The sequence below is a fragment of the Eulemur rufifrons genome, chromosome 4 (genome assembly GCF_041146395.1).
Source record: "Eulemur rufifrons isolate Redbay chromosome 4, OSU_ERuf_1, whole genome shotgun sequence".
NCBI classification, from domain to species: domain Eukaryota; kingdom Metazoa; phylum Chordata; class Mammalia; order Primates; family Lemuridae; genus Eulemur; species Eulemur rufifrons.
The window spans coordinates 30,996,523-31,020,755 of NC_090986.1; positions in this window are offsets into that span (position 1 = coordinate 30,996,523).

Consider the following 24,233-nt stretch of genomic DNA (forward strand, 5'->3'; position numbering starts at 1 on the left):
ATAATCTGAGCTGGTGGCTAATGTTAAAATGAATATAAAATTGGCAGTGAATGAAGTTATGTCAACTACTGAACCTAGTTACAAAAATGAGGCATATAATAGCTATGCATATTTTCTCATTTTCTTGTTATATTTCTTGTTTTTAATTTATTTATTATATTAACTTATTTCTCTTTTTCCTCCTTCCTCCCTCTTTCATCTTACTAATTTAAACAATAATTATTTTCAGTGGATACCAATATCCTGAAGACCCTTTTAGGTGGAAGGATGAAGCTGACTTTACTCACGTAAAGAATAGATGGATCTTATTGAGAAAAAAAATCTTGTTTTTATGTAGAAGGTCAAGGTGCCTATCAAAACATGTATTGATGCTGACCATGCCACTTCTTTAGCTTTTGTCCATAAGCTCCAAAAGAAAAATTCTCTGAAATATGTTTGAACATTATCAAGCTAGGATTCTGAAAACTACATTTCTATGCTTTCATTGTCAGTTGGTTTTTCATTAGATGATGGCAACAGGAGGAACTAGAGGAAAATCAGAAGCAAACTTTGTGGAGAGGAGAATTTTGTTTACATATACTCTTGCGTTCCCTTTCAGCACTGTAGCCACAGCATACCCCAGCAGTGCCAAGTTACAAATGTGGCACCAGCTGATTTCAGCCTCCATCTTGTTTTGGCCTCTGGAATCAACATCAATCCCCTCCTCAAAGATATCCCTCTTTTTAGACCCAGCTCTCCAGGACACTCCTCTGAGCTTCTATGTTACTTTTAATTTTCCCAACCATCAATGTGATTAACAATGTCCTGAAGTTACTAACACTGGGTTCTCTCATTTCCTTATTTTATCTTTCAGCTCCCCTACGGCTCTGCAGCCAATATCACATTTAAATTCTATTACCTCATACAATTTCCATTTTACTGATCTGACCCTGACTGATGCCCTTGACATGTATTTTTCAACTTTCTTCAGGAATTCACATAATTACATAACCTTAGCTGGATCCTGGAGACCTCAATGACAGAGCATAGCAGGATCCAGCTAAAACTGTGATCTAGTTCTATCAACTACTTTCCTCTAATTTTTATTTTCTCTTTCTCCTATTGTTCCAAGTGCTCTGTACATTTTTATCCTCTCTCAAAAGTTTTATAGACCACAACTTGCAAATATTTCTTTGGTTGACGTCATTTTATCTCCTTTCTTGATTCTAAGTTGTATATGCATATGTGTGTATTAACCATCAAAACAGAATTCTTGAGACTATTTTGTCTTAAGAAGACAAAAAAGACTATTTGTGATAGTTAATTTTAGGCAGAAGCTTGACTAGATTAAGAGATACCCAGATAGAAGGTAAAGCATTATTTTGGGAATGTCTGGGAGGGTAGAATATATGGCAAATTGCTTCTTCAAAGCCAGCAATGAAGAGAAAGTGAGTCTCTGCAGCTTCAAGGCTCTCACCTTGAAGAATCTCTGATTGTCTACAGAACTGGATGATTAGGGCACTCCCAGCTAGAATTAGCTACTCTTTGATTAAATTAAAGTCAGCTGTTTAGGGACCTAATTCTATCTACAAAATATCTTCATCTTTGCCAAATAACCTAATTTCAACAGTAGTAATATCCTGTCACATTTGCTATGTTTTTCAGTTTAGAAGAAAGTTTGAGATTGTGGTCATACCTAACTAGAGGAAATTATGCAAAGCCTGGATACTAAGAGGCATGACTATATTGGGTCATCTTAGAATTCTGCTTATCAGTTAGTAAAGAGATTTATGAGAACAATTTTTAGTGTATAATTAAATAATAAGTGTGTGCATATGTTTTTTCAGTAACACCATTTCACAGATACATAGCCAAGAGTAATTTTCCCACAGGTATCCAAGGAACTATGTCAAAGGGTGAATATTGCAGTGTTCTTTGTAGTAGTAAAAAAGAAGGGATCAATTAATCAATCAATCAATAAATTCTGTTAGATTCAATGGCTGGAATACTGCATGTCAATTTAAAAGAATGATTTTGATATAACTAGAGATAAATAAAACCATATCATTGATTAAAAGAAAGTTCCAAAGTAATTAATAGAGTATATACTTTATGTCATTAAAAATATGCCTAAATACAATACTGCTGATTATTCATGCAGATGTATGTGAAATCTAATTGAATTAAAATGACTTGAAGTCTAAATCAAACTTATGTTAGTGGTTCCTTTTGAGGAAGGTTGCATAAAACTGAGTATGTAGTTTATAAGTGATTTTCTTTTGTTTTATTTATGTTTTATATATTAAGACATGAAACAAATATAGCGAACAGGAGATATCATATAACGGTCAGTACATGGACTCTGAAGCTAAACTTGTTCAAATGCTGACCCAGCCTTTTACTAGCTCTGTAAATTTGGGTAGGTTAACTAATTTCTAAAACAGAGAAATTAAAGGAATAATAATGCGGATTATAATAACAACTATTACATAGTTTGAATAAACTTTTAACTTCTGTTTTCACAAAATAACAACTCAGTTATTATAGGTGTTTAACAGTACTTGATATAAGATTCTAATTTGTCATATTGTTTTAAATTTAACAAAAATAAAGGAGACAAAAAATAAGAGAATACCAAAATTTCTTTACTAACATAGGTTGCTAAAAATCAACCCTATTAAATTGAAAACAAATATAATTTTGAAAATATATTGTTAAATTATTAAAGATTATTACAAAACTTTTGATAGTTTCTAAGCGCATTGGTGATGTACATGGCCTTATGGTACAATTTTTGATCTTGTGATTCTACTATGATTAACCACATAAACCTCAATGTAAAACACAGCAATTCAAAAATTCCCCTCTTTTTTTAAATATTCCCCCTTCTTACATCTTGTATAAATAGGGATATATTACTAGAGGTGGGAAAAATCTTCAAATCTCAAATCATGGCATTTTTATGACTGTCTACTCCATTGGTACTAACTGATAACACCTAGAATCAAGGGACTATTTCTGGTATTTATGTTGGGATAACTGAATGATATCAAATAGTAGATGATGGCTATTTTTCTCTGTTATTTTCAGATGTCTAATATTGCGGGCAGAAACAGTAGTGCTCAAACTTTTTTCTCCCCTCTGAGCTCTATCTAGGAGTTACTCCTTTCCATCAGTGACAGTGTGTCATTTCCAGGGTGATTCATAATTATTCTGATGACATTCTGATTATCTGCTAATATGGTGGGTGTAAGGAGAGGGAGATCTACCTCTCCAGGAAACATCTAAAAATGTAGAATCACTAAAATTATTTCTTTAATCAAATGTAGAAAAGAAAATAAAGAGATGTAGAAGTAACTTACAACTTAAAAGACTTAATCTAATGCAATGTAATGGTCCTTATTTGAATTCCAACTCTAACAAAGTAAAATGTAAACTGTGAACAGCTATTAGATGCATGATAATACAAAGGATTATCATGAGATAAATTACCATTAGGGTGGTAATAATTTTTAAGTTGATATTTGATACAAAATAATAGTGGAGGAACTAAATGAAAATTGATCTTTGTTGATGCTGATATCTAGTTAGTTCACAGTCATTATATTGCTTCCTCTACTTTTGGATATCTTTAAAATTTTTCATAATAAAAAATTTTTAAAGAATAAAGTACTAAGAGTCTCTGTTGCTCAACCTTCTTACACAAGAAATTTACCATTCTGAGTTTCAGATTATCTTGGGAATAATATTTTCCAACATCTTTGTAAACCCCAAGTTACCAGTTGTATTAGTTTGAGAATTATCAGAGAAAATTATTTCTTTAAGATATGGTCTTGCTACTCAAGTTCAGACATGTTTAAAACCAACTTTAATAAAGTAGGACAGAAAAAGACAGAAAGTATTAGGAAGTACTAACAGTAATTTTGTCTGAACAGAAACAGAACAAAAACCAGAACCTTTCCTGCTAACCCTTGAGGGCGTTCCTATCAGATACTCTAAGTAATAGTCATTCCATAGAAAAGGCCCACTCCTTTATTGTTGAAACAAATTATATTACATTGTTTATAGATAGTATCAGAATTACTGTAAAGGGTTATGAGTGGATTTTCCAGAATGGCACTTTAACTACAGCATGATTGATTCTTTGGTTCATTCTCCCAAACATTTTTATTGCTGACAAACCTTCTCGGAATATACTAAATATTATAGTTAGATCATTAAAAAAACACATGTATGTATGTATTTACAAGTTTCTAAAGGTATTGCATGCAAAAATATTATGAACCTACAGAGTTATTAAAATATTTGTTTTTAAATAATGAATAGATTCCATATTAATATCCTTCAAAAGAAGAAATGGAATACATCATTACATCATAATCTTGCCTTGTAACTACTTCCCTGATATCATTTTTTAAATGACTTTCTTAATTGACTTACTGTAAAAAAATAAAGTTTGAAAAATTGTTTTTTTCTATATCTTTATAAAAAGGATAGAGTATTCACCTTGTGTTTTTTTCTTTAGATGAACATATTTCTCATTCTGGAAAAAAACATATGGAGATTTTTTTTTTCCTCTTCTTAAATAGTTTTTTAAAATGCTGACTGCATTTTAAATTAAAAATGGTATACTTTCAGCAATATCTCCTTACATAAGGTGTACCTTTCCTTATTTAGATTAATTTATATTGATTTCTTGTTTATGCCTTTGCTCTAATAATAATGAGTAAGATTCTTATACCTATATGGATTTAGTTGGTTTAAACATGTTCAGGAGATTCACCCATGAATTTGTAAGCATGATAATTTGACCCATTTTTTTATGAGATTACAGTGATGTAAAGAGCTCTGATAATTTAGTTTTATGAAAATTATTTCATAAAAGTAAATAAAAATACCATCTTTGTTTTGAACCTTCAAATATGATTTTTTCATTTCTTTACCAGATCTCCTTTGTATCTAGTTATACCTTTGATAATTCAGGAGCAGGTCTAAGAAAACATGACTGCGGTAGTGAAATATAACAATAACTAGTTAATTTGCCTAAACAAATCATCAGCATATTAACATAATAATTTTGTTTAACTAATTCAAATCATGTAGTCAAAATGATTGCTCAGCAGCCTCTTGTTCATTTAACCTATATATGACATCTATTCTGCATCTCAGACAATGACTTTTTCCTTAGCAGGTATTGCTTTATCTGCTGGGAATCTCACCTCAATTTTAATCAAATTCTTTTGTAGTTTTGATTGAATGCTGCCTTTTTAACATACTGAGATAAACTGAAATGTTAAACATATTGAAAGTCAAAACTCTTTTAACACATCACAAGGAGCTGATTCTGAGTACTTTATTTAATATTGAGTCCTCCAGAAATTGTTTAACATAAACCTTGAAATTTCTGATTGAGTGAAAGCAAACAGATAAATGGTGCATGGCCTCTATGAAAAATATTCCTAGTGGTCTCTTTTCTGTATTTGAAATTGTGCCAGTTTTTATTTTCCCATGGAGTTTTGCTTAATTTTTTTAATGTAAAAAACAAAATACTAAATCAAATTAAAAGAAATACCCAATAAAATAAAATTTAGTTAACTCTAAGATCTTATAACAAATAAATATCATTCTTCAGAATATAAGGTCAAAAGTGCTGTTTTGCCCTGAGAAGCTACAAGATTACATCAGATATGTTGTTTGTATCCTTCAACTCTTACCCAGAATAATCAAAATGTATTTGACTAGCCACCCAGCATAAACAATGTTTTCAGTATCTTTGTGTATTCTATTTCAGCAAAGGAGAATAACATCATTTTTTAAAGCATGATCTCTTTGTGAAACTCTTTAAAAAGTGATAACTTTTTGTAGCCTCGTTTAAAGACTTGTCAATATTATAAAGTACATTGGGCCTAAAATCATAGTAATTTTTTAAAAGAACTCAAACATACAATGGGAAATATATAGTGAATTATTTATATGCATAGTGATTTTGTAAAGTCCCTTTAGAGGTATTCTATTAAGAAAAAATATCTTCTTATGAATTAAAAGGTTTTTTAAAACAATATCAGAAACTTTCTTTGCTGGGTCATAAGTTGGATGAAAAACTAGGTTTTTGTCATTTCTTGAGTGTTAACAAATAGGGAGAAATCAGTTAAGAACAAGAAAACCAATTCTGAGGTGCAGGATGCTGGCTAGACAGCCGGGCTGAGTGATCAGCCAAATGATCTGCTTTGACTTACCATCTTTGAAGGTCCATGATGTAAATTCCTGATGCAGAATAATAATGGGTCATTTTGTATCGCGGGGTTCAAATTACCTGTAAAACTTTTTAACTAAGAACAGTAAACTTTAAAATTCTCTAGCATTTACTAAACTTTTTGACTGCTTACTATTTGTTAAAGTGGATTAAAGACAAGTTATCTGACCCCTTTCATTGTTTGGAGTGACACTGACACTAACAAACATAATCAATTAAGATAAACCTCTCAATGGCTTAACATAGTGGAACTTTTTTCTCATGGATTTAATCTAAAATGGTTTTCCCTATTTAGAAGGGGGGAGAAACAGAAGATATTTGAGCCAGGATAAGAGAATCGAGCCAGTACTAAAAGGGGTGCATATCACTTCCGTCCACATCCCATTAGTTAATCATATGGCCACACTTATCTGTAAGGCTGGGGGACATAATCCAACATTTTGACTAAGAAGAGCAAACTGATTCAATTATCCTCTAGCATTCCCCACATCCCACCTAAGCAGAACTTTGCATTTCCGTAAAAAGGTTTGGTGGGCCTGTGCAGACTTGGAGGAACAATTATAGAGAACAGTAGCCTGAATTCAGATATCATTCTCCCCTATATAGAAATGAAGTCTAATGGACACATGAGTTTTGACCTGGCCTGGTTTGTATGCTTATGAAATCAAATGGCAATAAAATTTAATTAAAAACTTAAAAACTTGACATTTAGCATTTTCAAATGAATGATTCTAAATCAATAACATCTGTTCCCTGGAATATATTTCCATCTCGTTTTCTTGTCACATGTTGGAATCTCAAAGATAGGAATGTATAATAAAAGTAGTTAGTGAGAAGAATATATATAATAAGCATATCATGAAGGGTAATAGATCATTTACCCCTTAGTCTTTTTTACATAAATAAATGTTATAGCTGTGCTTACAACAGCAGTTTCTATTCTCTTATTAACGATATATATATATATATTGCTTATATTATACTTACTTTCATAGAAGGAAATCTATATCTTTGATTTATTGCTTATTGCAATTCAAGTTCAGGGCTGCTGAAGTTCTAGTTTAAATAATCATTTCATCCTTTTTAATCTTAAATTATGAAATTATGCTTATAGAAAAGATAACAAAATTGAAAAGGGTCAATATATCTGAATCACTATGAAATTGGGCTCTAAATCTGACCATGAGCCTCAGTTAAAAACCATATCTGTGAAGCTAAGAAACTAACAGCACTGAAGAATACATATTGCAAACTCTTTTACAGCAAAGCTTTTTTGGGGGGGGGGAGATACTAATTTTCCATCAGATTCGGCATATTTTTACTTCCAGCTAAGTCTTTCTTACCCAGATGTTGAGGTGTGGATTTCCTGCTGAGCTAGGTATTGCTGCTGAAGAGGAGTGCAACTTCATGTTGCTTGTCACGTTATGCTGGCGTATTAGCAAAGCAGTAAGACAAGAACGTGAGTCAGTTAATAAGGCCCGACAAAAGGTACATATCATTAGTGGCTCACTGTTTTAAATATTATTGTTTCACCTAGGTTTGGAGCAGAAAAACAGTCTAAGTGTTTCAATGAGAAGGAATAGAAACACCAAATCTGTTGCAAAACCATTAGAAAAACCTGTAGGGCAGGTAGAGAAATAGACTGTAGCAGGAAGCAGCGCTGCTAGAGAAATAAACAGGACAGAGGAGATATTCCTGAGCTAGACCTGCGTGGTCCCCAACTCCTGGGCTGCACAGCAGGTGGCAGCGAGCAACGAAGTCCCACCCACAGCCTCTCCCTATCGCTGGTATCACGGGCCAAGCCCCGCCCCCTGTCAATCTGTCAGATCAAAGTTGGCAACAGACCCTCCTCTGTGAGCGAACCCGCTGGAAACCGCACAAGCGAGGGAGAGGGATCCAGGTTGAGCGCTTCCCATGAGAATCCAATTAGATGATCTGAGGTGGAGCCAAGGCGTCAAGGATCCCGGCTCCCAGCCCCGTCCGTGGAAAAACTGTCTTCCACGAAACCGATCCCTCGTGTCAAAAAGGTCGGGGACTGCTGAGTTAGACCACGGAAGTCAACACCTACCCCGCAGATGAAGATATTTAATTTAATTCTTCATCCTAAAAGGTAGCACCCCAAATAAACTTGAGGGCCATTGAGACTGTGCTGGCTCTGCCCTAGTCACTGGGGAACAGAATCAGCCCACCCCTTCCACCATGACAGAAAACAATTGCCGGAACCAGGGCCAGAAAGATATTTCCCCCCTCTTTGCTTTTTGCTCACCTCCTCCCCCTCTTACTCATTTGCTGACCCCACACTTTCAGCGACATTGTCTCCAATTTCCTATACTAACTCCTCTCTGAAATAGAAAGATTAGAGTCTGTTTCCCTTTGTGTCAGGAGTGTGGTTTTCCTTTGTGCAAGCCTAAGTCTTACAAAGGCATCTAGAATACTTGCTACATACAGTTCACCAGTTCCCATCAGCAGGCCAGCAGTGTAGTGGACCAGCATGATGTTCTGTGGGATGCTGAAACAAACAAGGCCCATGAGTAATAAGCCGGGAGGACAGTGAGAGTATTGACAGAACTTTCATTTAATACTGAAGGTGGACTGCTGTTCTGGAAATTTGATAGTACCTACTTTGGGTGGTCCTTGAAAATTGATGTATGGGGGAAAAAAAAAGAAAAAGGTGCAAAGTATTTTTCAGCTCTTCACATTAGTAGCTGAATATTCAGTGCCTTGCTCTGTTAATTTGTTCCAATAGAGAGATCACAGCTTGAATAGCAGCTACAATTGGAGTCACTAACAAATTGTCTAGATCATTCTCTGTAATGGATGCCTGTGGTGAGCTCTAGTATTAGATACTAATATCTTCACACTCTGCCATTATATTTCTCTTTCTCAACTTCCTTTTGAACAATCCTCCCAACCTATTCTTTCTGATTATCCTACCAAACGATTTGGTTCTGTCCTATTAAATCCTTCATGAATCAGTATCAAACCATTCCTCTGTCTATAAATTTACTGAGGCACAGTCGAGAACCAAATACACTCCTTGATCTTTTGCCTACTCAGAGGATTTTCCTTCCCACTGTCTCTGGGTGGAACTCCTGTGGGACACTGTGATGCTTCAGCAATGTACTTCTGGTTGCTAAGAACATATCACAACCCACCATTTGAAAATCTAGCTGCTTTATTTTTCACATTTGGTGAATTTATCCTAGAGAACATTAAAATGAGGCAACAGACGTAAATGAAGGCAGATAGAGCAAGGTATTTGAAGTGTGTGGTTTGGGAACCTGAGCCACATATTCACTTAATTTACTTAAGAATTTAGGATCTGCTTGCACTTGCATATAGAACTTCCATATGGTATGCAGTGCTGCCACACAAGCTTAACTTTATGATTTTGTGAACATCTACTTTATGACTGGCAGCTGAGGTCACATGTTGACTTGGAGTCTCATCACCAGTCAGGGACATGTAGCAAGTCAAAAACTTTGTGTCTTTTTCAAAGGAGAATAGTTTTCTGCAGAAGAGGACTGGATTTGTTCCAGAATCCTGGAGTCTAACCTGTAATATTCCAACTAGGAGACTCTAACAGAAAGCCAAATACATATTAATGATGCCTGAAAATGGAGGTTTAAAACCCCAGCACTGATATTGAATTTTAAAAAGTAAAGAGTGGGACTGAGGGATGCCAATTAAATTACTAGTACAATCAATAATATTAAGATCTGCATCCATGCCAACATTTATTGTTTTGGGACTTTTTGATAAAGGCCATTCTCACTAGAGTTAAGTGATATCTCATTGTGGTTTTGATTTGCTTTTCCCTGATGATTAGAGATGTTGAGCATTTTTTCATGTTTTTTGGCCATTAGTCTATCTTCTTTTGAAAAGTTTCTGTTCATGTCCTTTGTCCACTTTTTGATAGGGTTGTTTGATTTTTTTCTTGGTGATTTTCCTGAGTTCTATATAGATGCTAGTTATCAGTCCTTTATCGGATGTGTGACATGCAAATATTTTCTCCCATTCTGTAGGTTGTCTGTTTGCTCTTATGATAGTTTCCTTGGCTGTGCAAAAGCTTTTTAATTTGATTAGGTCCGATTTATTTATTTTTGTTGTTGCTGTGATTGCCTTTAGGGTCTTCTTCATAAATTCTTTGCCTAGCCAAGCCTGTAAGAGTTTTTCCAACATTTTCTTCTAGAATTCATATAGTTTCATGCCTTATATTTAAGTCTGTTATCCATCATGAGTTGATTTTTGTGAGAAGTGAAAGGTGCGGATCCTGTTTCAGTCTTCTACATGTGGCTATCCAATTTTCCCAGGGCCATTTATTGAATCAGGATCCTTTTCCTCAGTGCATGTTTTTGTCTGCTTTGTCAAAGATTAGATGGCTGTATGAAGATGGTTTTATATCTGCATACTGAGTTCTGTTCCATTGGTCTATTCCATCTGCACTGGAATGTTTATAGCAGCACAATTCACAATTGCAAAGATGTGGAAACAACCCAAGTGCCCATCAATACATGAGTGGATTAATAAAATGTGGTCTATGTGTACCATGGAGTTCTACTCAGCCACAAAAAACAATGGTGATCTAGCATCTCTTGTATTATCCTGGGTAGAGCTGGAGGCCACTCTACTAAGTGAAATATCACAAGAATGGAAAAACAAGCACCACATGTACTCACCCTCATACTGGTATTAACTGATCAACACGTATGTGCATATACAGTAGTAACATTCATTGGGTGTCAGTCAGGTAGAAGGGGGAAGGAGGAGGATGGGTATATTCATACCTAATGGATGCAGTGTGCACTCTCTGGGTGATGGACAAGCTTGAAGCTCTGATTTGGGTGGAGCAAAGGCAATATATGTAACCTAAACATTTGTACCTCCATAATATGTTGAAATAAAAAATAAATAAATAAAAATTTTAAAAAGATTTTTTATTAAATATATTCTTGAGAAAGCTATATTTTATTACAATAAACATGTTTACTAACAAGATTTTTTAAAGTATTTTCTGTAAGTAAAATATAGTAAAACAAACACAAATACAATTCAGTGGGAGAAATTATTAATTCTCCCAAATTTCACAGCAATTTGACTATGTTAATTGAGTTAATTGAATTGGATGCATTTGTCTTATCTTTAATTATTTGTTATATATTTCTTAAGTATTTAAAGGACTATGTACACATGGATTCCCAGTTAATGCTCTTTAATTATAAGCTTGCAATAATTGATCTTTGGACTGTCAAAATATTTGTATTCAGTGAGTAACAATCAGAATCATGAAAACTATTATAGACATCTATAATTTTAAAAAGTTGATTATGATACGTAAAATATATGAAAACATAGGTAAGTGTAAAAGTAGTTTTCTTCCCCTTCAATCCCCAACACCTTTTTTGTACAAAGGGTTAAGGGATCCTCTCTTCTATTGAAAATAATATTAAATTATTGCTTATTCAAAAATAAATTATACAAAGACAGGTTAGTCACACATTCTTACAATTCAAACATTCATCTATGGTCAGTTCTAGTATCATAATGGTAACTTTAACTGTGGTGATTTAAGACATCTATCAATATGTTATTCAAAGCAATTTCCCTCCATGAATTTTATTGGAGCCCAATAGATATATCTGTTGTAAAATTTTGTTATCTTTTGGGGCAGTTAAAAATGTTCTGTTAAATGCTATATTCCCCGACAAAGAACTTAAAACAAAAATCTTCTTTTTATCACATATATTTGCAACTTGTTTGGTTATTTAAAATACAGAAAACTGTACATAACGTACACAAAACAATTTCTACATGTAAATAAGGAGAGAGATGCAAAATTTTGCAAATATAAAACCAGTATATAAAGTAATAGTTTAGATTTAATTTTTCCACAAAATTATATATGGTTTTGTTAACAAAGAAAAACTTATTTTCAAAAATTAATTCCTGAACCTCTGCTCATGTCTACCTTACAATTATAGTTAATATTAATTTAACATGAAAAAGTTTTAATCACAAATATTGAACTATATTAACACATGAAAGTTTATGGAGCCATACAATAAATTTTGCAAATGCAGAAGTAATTATACAGTTAGGATAAATTTGAAACTATAGTCTAAAATTCCATGTATAGCTCAATATATTTTATAAGAAAGCCTATGTCATTGAAAAAAATTAATGCATCATTCTATTTTAGAATTGTTTTTTAAGTATTTTCTGAAATCGTCTACTTGCTAAGAAAGAAATAAAAGTCAAATGCAAAAGATACCCATAATGTATTCATGTCCTTCAGCACTCAGTAGATAAATCATTCTTATTCAAATGAAATCCTTGACTTATTTTTTTTTTTTTCTGCTCCTATGTTTGAGAGATATGCTAAGGGTATAAGATTTCTCAAAGCACACTCTGTCTTTCCTTTTTTCCCCCCTCTGAGGATGAAGAATGAAACTAATGGGAAAAATGCAACCTAAAATGAAAGCTCAAGGATAATTCATTGAAAAATGATGCAGGACATGGACTATTTGGCAGAGAATTTTCACATGCCTTGTTATTTCTATCCATAAAGTCCTGTGAGATTTTTCTCTTTATCATACAGAATGTTCAATGTACTAACTAACTGTAAACTTAAGGAGAATTGAGACATTTCATAACTCCCCTATTACTGCAAAAATGTTATTTTCCTCTAAATTGGCTTAACAGTGATTTCCCAGGGACCAGATTGAGGTATCAGAAAAAAAAATTAACTAGAGCTGGTATCAACTAGAGTGTACAGCTAAGACAGAATTATTCACTGTAAATGTGGTGACAAATTAAATGGAAGCCAGGTATGAAAGGAGTCAAATGTGCCTTAAAATAATAATGCTAGTGCTATTATGATTTTAGAAACAGTGACAAGATTCCTAATCACAGGAGAAATATACTTTTTTGTGTGTGCATATATAAAGGTTAGAATGAATTATATCCAGAAAAATAGTAATAAATATAATTAAAATAAAAAATTAAATGAATCATCATACTTGCAATTGTATTTTCTTTTTAAATAACTAATGTGGACATCAATAAGGTTCTTTTTACATTAGAGACTGTAATGGCATTACAGCATAAAGGATGAGCCAAAGTGAACACCTTTCCTTTAGGTATAGAAACAGAGAGAACAGGGCCTCCATTAGCAACTGGTCTATGTCTGAGAAAGTCACCTTTGCAAGGCAAAGACACTAAAACAGATTTTTTTCCCTTTCTATGGGGAGTGGATGATATCTCAGATGAAGAACACCAGATTGTGGGTCTTCAAAGGAGAGATTGGGAGAGGAAAGAAAGGGATTTAAGGACGTTAACACAATCTTTGATATGTGTCTATTTTATATTTGCATTAGAATCCTAAGTTTAGCTTTTTGAAAATCATGCTTCAACAACTTTGTAAATCATTCCCAAGTTGTCAAGAAGAACTCACCTGGTAGTCAATAAACTGTGTCCAGGAGAAGTGTACTTGAGCTACTTAAGTTCATACATGTCTTTTCTCAGCTCCCATAGTAAATCCTAACTGGTTTTCTTTTTCTTTTTTTCCTTCCTTTTTCTACATGTAGTGTCATATTTGTGTTTGATTCTCATGCAATCTGTTTTGACAAGGACACTATTAAGGAATATGAACTAGGTTCGTATGTAGAAGCAATTTCTTCAAAGCCCTTTCAAGAAAACTGGCTTGATATCTAGTTGGCAGGGATCCTACATCACTGGTAAAGCCACTACAAGGCCAAGACCTTAGCAGATTTTTGAAACCTAATAAGAAAGGAATTCACCTACATTTATAGGAACTAAAGGTAAAATTTGATGGAGGGATGTCTTGAGCTTATTTTCCTTGTGTAAGGATAGAAGTGATAATTGCAGAAAGTTTCAAAAGTTTAATCCAAGAGTCCATATGAAAATTTACAAACAGAAGTTAATTACCTGGTCTTAGTTTGCTCAGTAATATCTGTCTCTTTTTTTAAGTCCATATAGTTAATATTCTTGATGTACCTGTAAAAATAAATAGGCTAAACTTAATGAAAATAGCCCTTTTGTGAACATAAATAACCTCTGGAGCTTATTTATGATTAAACATGATTAGATTGTCAGGACAATTAACAGAACCTGGGAGTAAGCTGAGTAAGTTGGATAGTTGGTTTAAACCTCAATGATGTACTGGGTTTGCCCCTTTAATTGATTTTTTATATACTGAGCTATCTTACTGCTCTGTGGAAGCAGAGGTTAACAGGTAGATGTTTGTGTGTTATAGATAATTTCTGTCTAGCAGGGAAGATAACCCTAAAGGTCATCATTTATTGTTCTGTTGTTATTTAATGAGTTTTGCATCTAACCTAACATTCTTTTCCTAAAATTCCATTAATAAATGTCCTATAAACATTGAACTCCTTGAATGCACTTAAAACTAGTTTTAACATCTTCCTGTTTCTTTCATCTTTGACTCATAAAAATTACACATTAACATACATCATATAACACATATTTGAAAACAGTCAACAAAGCTTTGGAGAAAAATATTGAAAAGCATGTAATTCTAAATATCAAAATACACTGTAGGCAGTATGGTTCTGAAATAATAATAAATGGCTCAAAAGAATAGATCAAAATATCCTACACAAAGAATGTGACTTTTTTAAATTACCAATACAGCCTTTAATTATAAGGTAATATAGACAGGTGATTTTCATAAAGATGATAGAACAATTTTTATTACACATTTTTATTACATAAACACAATGTGTAAATATTTGCATGTGAAAAATGATGTAAACTATTAATAATATTAAGAAATTTATATATTTGAATTTCTTTTATTAAAAAACAAAATTAAAGGAAAAATTAAATTAGGTAAAAATATTGAAGACATATGGGAGATAATTATTTTTATTTTATAAGGTTAACTTTAATTCAAATGGTTAAAGATAATAACCTATATGAAAATGGATTATGAAATCGCAAAAAAACAAGTACATATTAAAATATTTTTTAAAGTTTCAGGCTCTTGTTTAGTTAAATGAATGCAAAATAAAACAAATATTTTCTAGTTTTTTTTTTTTATAGTTTCTTTTCAAATTGTAGACGAGAGGATGGATTATATAGCAATTCTCTTCACTATTGCCTCAACCATTTCTTGTAGGAATGAAAAGAAACTCACAGCTTCAGCAGAACAATTTGGAAATCTGTACAAAACTTTAAAAAATTGTTTGTTTTATTTGGCACATAACAATTCATTTAGAAATTTATCTGGAGGAAATAGAGATGCATGTCAATGTTAAAGTATTAAAAATATTTATTGTGTTAGGTATTATCTAAGATGCATGAAATACATAATCCACAAAAAGACTTGTGCACCGATGTTCATAACAACCATATGTATAATAGCAAAGTTCTAGAAACAACCCCAAAGTCTATCAGCAAGTGGATAGATAAACAAATTGCATATCCATATAATGTGATGCTATTCAGCAATAAGAAACATTTGGATTATTGACACAAGCTTCAACATGCATGAATCTCAAAAGTATGTTGAGTAAAAGAAATCAGACACAAAAGAGTACTTTCTCTATGATTTCTTTAAATGGAAATCTAGAAAATGCAGTCAGTCTGTGGTGTCATAGAGAAAATTAATGGTTGTCTGGGGTCAGTGATCCAGGACAATTGGCTTCAAAGGACCAGGTGAGAATTTTGGGGAGGGATGGAAATACTCCATATTTTAATTCTTGTGTTTATATTTGTCAAAATTAATTGAAATACATACTTAAAATTCTTGCAGTTATTATGTATCAATTATATCTCAATAAATTTGGTCAAACTATGAAGGCCTATTTAAAATATTTTCCAGATAAATAATAAATATGTATTTAAGAATATATTTTATATCTTTGGAATTAAAAAAAAAATTGCCATTAGAAATATTTGCTAAGTTGTGGTAGTTACAACTTGATGAAATGGAATGAACCCCACCTGCATTACCTTTAATCTATTTTTCAACTGTAAGTTTCTTTTATACCCACTGGAATCTAGCGAGAAACTGACAGATGAATCAAGAGTCACCAGTGAATTCTCAGATATTAAAAATGCCTGTAACAGATCAAATCTTTCCAAAGGGTTAAAAAACTACTGACATGATTTGTTGAGAAAGTCTAAGAGAAATGAAGTCAGGCTAAAAGAAAACTAGCCACATAGACACAGAATATTAGTATTTCTTATTCCAGTGTAGAATGTATAGCACCTCAATGTTGACATCCTGATGCTCACATTCATTTGTAAAAGTGATTCTTAATGACATTTTGAATTTCTTTATGCAATATTGTAGTAATACCATAATCTTTTTGAGTTTTTAATTTTTATATTTTCATATTGGGAACTTCTTATTTAGTTTTAATCATTGACACTGTATTTTATTTCTCTTCATACTTTGACACTATACTAGGCTTGTAATATATAATATAGAATTCTTACAGTGCTGATTTTTTTCCCTGCTTATAGAAAATTTTTCTTCTTGCTAGTTTTTTTTTGTGGTAAACAACCTATTGCAATTTTGAAAGTAAAAGCAATACATTCTCAAAATGGATTCACAATATTGGAATTAAACTCAATGCTAATTTATTAATCTCTTCAAAGATATTTTGAAACCTCAAATTGTTGTACGTAGCAGAACACTATAGACTGTTAGAAATTCTTTATAATATTCACATTTTAAATTATTTATGTATGTAAACTCAGACATATTATGAAATATTTAATAAAACTATAGTACCTACAATTTTATCCACACATTTTTCCTTCTCACCAGTATTAGAATGGAGGAAGTATCTCTCTTAATTTCTAAGGCTAACACCTGTTCTGAAATCTACCTTTTCCTGCCTCCTCTGATACCACATTGTGTGTTGCACTTTCCCATGCCATTCTACAACTATCAGATTAATGTTTTCTGATTATTACATGTGATAAGATCACTGAATCCCTTTGTGATGCAGTCACTGCATCATCTTTGCTGAAAAGTATATTCCTTATTCTAACACAACTGTCTTGTTTTTGGTGAATGAAAAACTCCGTAACACTATGTAGAAACATAATGTGAGGCTCTGAAGGAAAGGCAACCATACCTCGATAATGTATGCAAACTCATCAAGAGGAATCATTGCCCTTCCACTAATCAACTTTCTACCAGTTGAATGGTCTATTTCTTCAATATATTCCACAGTGGATGAGTGATGAGCTCAAGCACTCATTTTGCCAAATCTGACAGAGAATTGCTGACATCGACTTGCTGTCATTCTGTCTACTTGGTTGTTAATGGTGAATGCTTTCTGTTAAGTATTTATATGGGATTCAAAGATGCTCATACTCATTTACACTCCTAAAATTTCTACCCTATGACTCTACTCCAGACCTCTTTTTTCACTCATCTTTTAATCTTTTTTCTTTCCAATCACTTAGCCATCCAAATAACTCTTTATATATACTCTTACTTAGAAACACTTTTATTTATGGGGGAAAAAAAGGAGAATGAAAATTGTACCACCCAAATCTGTGCCTATGGGGAAATTTGCTTCTCTCACCTCTCTTCTGTATTTTAGGGCCCCACCTGGGCAGACTGTAGGGTAGGAACTGTCTGTTTTTAGTTTGTACTCACCTAGCGAGCCTACAAAGGCTGAGTGTTCTTTAGAAAGTGGAGATACAAGATTTCCTAGTACATCCAGCCTAATGTTCCCATTCCTTATCTTATGGTTTCCCACTTTCCAAATTCAAAATATTTGCATGGAAGGCTATTCTTTATGCCTGAACAACATCCTGCAATATTTACTTTTATACAAGTCTGCTTATAAGAAATTATCTTGTTTTTGTCTGAAAATAACTTTATTAGCCTTCTTTGGTAAATGATATTTTAATTGGATATGACTTCTAGGATGGCAGTCATTAACTATTAGCATTTTAAAGATAAGTGTTGTCCTGGGGCTTCCGTTATTTTTGTTAAAAAGTCAACTATCAGTATTACTTTGGTTCCATTGGAGGCATTGTGAGTTTTTTACACACCCTGAGGCTGACTTTTAAAATTTTCAGTTTGTCTTTCACCAGTTTTTATATGGTAGACCTATGCTCATCATAGTTTTATTTGAATTTATCCTGGTTGAGATATTTAGATCTTCTTCAATTCTTATCTTCATATCTTTAGTTAGTTTTGGAAAACTCTCAGTTATTAGCAATTTAATTATTTCTTCTCTATTATCTCTTTCCTGTTTATCTGGGATTAGAACAACATATATGTGAGAACTTTCACCACATCATACATTTTCTTATGCTTATAGTACTTTGGAAAGGATTTAGTTGCTTCTGTCAGGCAGCTAGTAAATAAAATGAATCCAATAAGATACTGAGGTAATTCAAAGCTGGTCTATTTTTATTTAATCTTTATTCCCAGGGTTTTGCCTTTTTCTGTCTCAATGAAAGTACTGGCCTCCAATTTTTCCCTCAATCCAATGTCTAGGGAAAGTTTTGTGCAGCCTCTCTCAGACACTGTGCTTCCGGCTCTGCACATACCTCAAGAGTTGAAGGGCCCAAAGTCCTTGTCTCTTATGGTTTGTCTTCTCTCCTGATTTATGCCTTGTAATTTCCTGCTATCCTGGTGACATCTCAAATAGTTCAATAGACTTTTTCAAAAGAAAACAGACTAATGGCCAACAAACATATGAAAAAATGCTCAACATTTCTAATCATCAGGGAAATGCAAATCAAAACCACAATGAGATATCACTTAACCCCAGTGAGAATGGCTTTCATCAAAAAGTCCCAAAACAACAAATGCTGGCGTGGCTGCGGAGAAAGAGAACACTCATACACTGCTGGTGAGACTGCAAACTAGTACAACCTCTATGGAAAGATATTTTTTAAAAAATCTTATTCATAGTTTCTAGTGGAAGTGCTGATCAGAAGCAATCTATTCTGCCATTAAAGGAAGCAGATTGTTGGCTGTATAGTCAGACCTTCATATCTGTAGGCTCCACATCGGTGGATTGAACCAACTCTGGATCAAAGATATTTGGGGGAAAAGCAATACAAATAATATAAATAAAAATAACAATTATTAATATTTACATAGAATTTACATCTTATAAGGTACTATAAGTAATCTAGACATGATTTAAACTATACAAGAGGATGTGCCAAGTTTATATGCAAACACTACAGCATTTTATATAAAGGTCTTGAGCATCCTTCCTTGGGTTTTGTTATCCAAGGGAGGTCATGGAACCAATCTTTGTGGATACCAAAGAATAACTATATAGTATAACATTTAGTTGATGAGGCTTGACAGCTGGAAATCCTGAGATTGAGTCTTGACTCTCTTATCTAGAATCAACTATACCATTGTGTTTAAGAGAATAAGCACTGAAACCTGATGGCTTTGGGATTGAATCATGAATCCCTTAGATGTGTAAAAAGTTTCTTAATGTACCTTGGCCATATACCATCATCTGTAATAAGGAAATGTTAATTCCTACCTTTTCCATTATTATGAGGATTAATATGTTTAAGCAATTATAACAGTATCTGGCATGAAATAAGTACTTAGTAAATGTTAGGTTATTATAATTGTTCCATGTTCTCATTGGTAAAAAGGGGATAATATGACTTACTAATAGGGTTGCTTTAAGAAATGGAGGTTTTAACCTATGTGTGAAGGGGAGGGCCTATAATCCTAGCTTCTTGGGAGGCTGAGGTAGGAGGATCTCTTGAGCCCAGGAGTTCAAGTGCGGCCTGAACAACAGAGTGAGATCCATATCATTTTTTTTTTTAAGTAAAGTAAAGTAAACACATGGAGGCTTTAATATAAAAATTAGTTTTTCTGATACTTATTAAATAGTTAATACTATTATATAATATATAGCAAATATTTAATAGTAAATGAATGAAGTAATAAATTGTTTTTCTTCTTGTAGTATCCCTTAACTCTCTCCTGTTTTAGTAGATTACACTGTCAAACTGAGAGTTAAAGAAGGGCTGATGCACTGATCTTTGTTTTTAAGCTTATTGGATGTCATTAAAATCAAATTAGAAATGATAAGAAATTGAATGGTCTCTCTCATTGGAAAGCACTTTTCCATAACCATATGATTGATCATGATGAGCTAAAGAAAAATTGTGTTTACTATTAGAGTCAAAGGTCAGAGAATAATGGGCAGCTATAATATTTTTAAAGGAAGTAACTTTAAAATTTTACACACTGATATATTCTATTATTTATCTGAGTAGTTGTAAATGTTCTTTTTAAGTAAAAAATAATAAAGTTTTTCATAGTAAGATTAGAGATATTTTGATATATAAAAATTAGGTTATCCATATTTTTGTCTGGCCTCATAATGAGTATAACTGTAGTATACTAAATTATGGATCAGTGTTAACCAGAAATAAGGTCTTATATGCGACACTATGTTTTGCAAGAATTATATTAGTTTTTCAAACTGTAACCAGACAAGGCTGCCCACTGTCCCCATCACTTTTCAACATAGTATTGGAAGTCCTTGCAAGAGCTATCAGGCAAGAGAGCAGAATCAAGGGAGTCCAAATAGGGAAAGAAGAGATCAAACTCTCACTCTGCTGATGATATGATGTTATATCTAGAAAACCCCAAGGATTCAACCAAGAGACTCGTGGAATTGATCAATGAATTCAGTAAAGTCTCAGGATACAAAATCAATACACACAAATCAGAGGCATTCATATATGCCAATAACAGTCAAACGGAGAACCAAATTAAGGACTCAATACCCTTCAAAATAGCAACAAAGAAAATAAAATACCTAGGAATACATTTAACTAAGGAGGTAAAGGACCTCTATAGGGAGAACTATGAAACACTGAGGAAGGAAATCGCAGAGCATGTAAATAGGTGGAAAACCATACCATGCTCACGGATCGGTAGAATCAACATTGTTAAAATGTCTATACTGCCCAAAGTGATCTACAGATTCAATGCAATCCCTATTAAATTACCAACATCATTTTTCACAGATATAGAAAAAATAATTTTATGCTTTGTATGGAACCAGAGAAGACCTCATTTAGCAAAAGCAATTTTAAGCAACAAAAACAAAATGGGAGGTATTAATTTGCCAGACTTCAAACTATACTACAAGGCTATGATTATAAAAACTGCTTGGTATTGGCACAAGTGCAGGGACACAGACCAGTGGAACAGAACAGAAAATCCAAATATAAAACCATCCTCATATAGCCATCTAATCTTTGACAAAGCAGAAAAAAACATACTCTGGGGAAAAGATTCCTTATTTAATAAATGGTGCTGGGAAAACTGGATAGCAACATGTAGAAGACTGAAACAGGACACACAGCTTTCACCTCTCACAAAAATCAAATCACGGTGGATAACAGACTTAAATCTTAGGTTGGAAACTATTAGAATTCTAGAAGAAAACGTAGGAAAGATTCTTACAGACATTGGCCTAGGCAAAGAATTTATGAATAAGACCGCTAAGGCAATCACAGCAACAACAAAAATAAATAAATGGGACCTGATCAAATTAAAAAGCTTCTGCACAGCCAAAGAAACAGTCACAAGAGTAAACAGACAACCTACAGAATGGGAAAAAATTTTCGCATACTACACATCAGATAAAGGACTGATAACAAGAATCTATTTAGAACTCAGGAAAATCAGTAAGAAAAAATCGAACAACCCTATCAAAAAGTGGGCAAAGGACATGAATAGAAATTTTTCAAAAGAAGTTTTTGAAGAAAATCTTATCAAATATGCAAACAATTACTCCCTGAGAAGCTGATAATAGATTTTGGATAGAAAAAAAATAACTCACAGTCTGAAAAAGCATCCCAAACTCTAAAAAAAAATTTTTTTTTTAATGTTTGTAATGATGTAACTGCAACTTCCGCACTTGGGGTCAGAGAAAAAAACACAATAATTTATACATAGCTTCTAATAACTAAAAATATAAAACAGAAACCAGAACTGTTGATGTCAGTATGTTTAACACAGAAATTAAAAGACAGGTCTTACAAAAGTATGTATAGACCTTATTATTCTATTTTTTTTTTACTTGATATTAAATGAAACTTACATGTGGAAGGCACATAATGGAGGTTTACAAAAATATCCTTGTGTGCTCCAAACCTATCTCATTCCCCATTCACATACCCCACCCCTACCAGAGCTAGCCAATCTCTTAAATTTGGTATTTTTCACTTACATGCATGTCTTTGAACATTTACTCCACCTAATTATGTACTTAAACACTATATGGTATTTTAGTGTATTTTGTTTTGTAAAAATTTAATATTGTCCTTTACATTATACAATTAATTTATTTCAGTAACTTTATGTGGCTTATCTGTGTTGATAAATGTAGTTCTAGGTAATTTACTTTCATTACTATGTGTTTCATTTTACAGATACAACATATTCATGAATTTATATTCCTGTTGATGATATTTGCTTCCAATTTTTTACTCCCATAATTCTATAATTAATATTCTTTATTAATCTCCTGTGTATATATATGAGACTTTCTCTAGGAGAGTGCTGACCAATAGAATTTTCTGTGATGATGAAATATTTTATTTCAGTGTTTTCTAAAATGGTAGATCCTAGCCATGGGAGCACTGGCTACTGAGTATTATATTTCCCATTTCATGGTTTAATTCAGCTGTAATTGACTTATGCATAAATTGTGAAAGACAAGTCTAATTTTATTTTTATCTGTATGAAAAACACTTGTTTTAACACCATTTAGTCAAAAGTTTCTTGTGTTTTCACTGATTTGATTTGGCAACACCATCTTTTTCATATATCAAATTTTCAAATATTCATTCATTTGCTGGTCCTCTTGTCTATTTTTCTCTTCTTGCCCAAATATTGGAAAATATTATTTGCACTACCTTTATAATCATTGATAACTGCCCCCTGCCAAAAAAAAAAAAAAAAAAAGCACTCCATCTTATTCTTTTTTTTTTTTTTTTTTTTTTTTTTTTTTTTTTTTTGTTGAGACAGAGTCTCACTTTGTTGCCCAGGCTGGAGTGAGTGCCGTGGCGTCAGCTTAGCTCACAGCAACCTCAGACTCCTCGGCTTAAGCGATCCTACTGCCTCAGCCTCCCGAGTAGCTGGGACTACAGGCATGCGCCACTATGCCCAGCTAATTTTTTTTTTTTTATATAGATTTTTAGTTGTCCATATAATGTCTTTCTATTTTTTAGTAGAGACGGGGTCTCGCTCAGGCTGGTCTCGAACTCCTGACCTTGAGCGATCCACCCGCCTCGGCCTCCCAGAGTGCTAGGATTACAGGCGTGAGCCACCGCGCCCGGCCCATCTTATTCTTTAAAAATTGTTTCGACAAATAGCATAGATAATCCTGTGTTCTTTTTTTAACCATTTTATATATTCCCTCACCTATGGATTGGTTTTGGATCCAAGCACTATAGTGTTACTGGAATCCAGCTTTGTCTATAAACAGGAAGTCAGAAGCTACCCCTAACCAAGTACAGATATATGAAAGACCAGATTCATTGTCTTGGAGTGGAACAATTCTGAGCAGTTGGTTTACTTTAGAGTTTCCCTCTGGAACCAACCTGAATAGATTCATTACTGTACTTTATCTGAAATCATAACCTTGCTAAGCTCCCTTTTTGTCCCTTGCCCTGTTTTCTCATCCTCTTACCAGTTTCTTCTTGTCACATATTCTTAAAAAACAAAAATCACTTGCACAGGACTATTTATTTTACAGGCTGGTTCTAAAGAATCTGTTTAAAAACAGCAGGTATTAACCTTTTGTTTTCATGTACTTGCCTTCTGCTTGTTAGTTTCTTACTCATGTACAAATATGAACACATACACACACAGATGAATTATTTATTTTTTATTAAAAAACATTGAATTTATAGAATACTTTACCATATAGCATCTTCCCCCCTCCACCACCACCAGAAGCCTACAGCTTCACTTTTA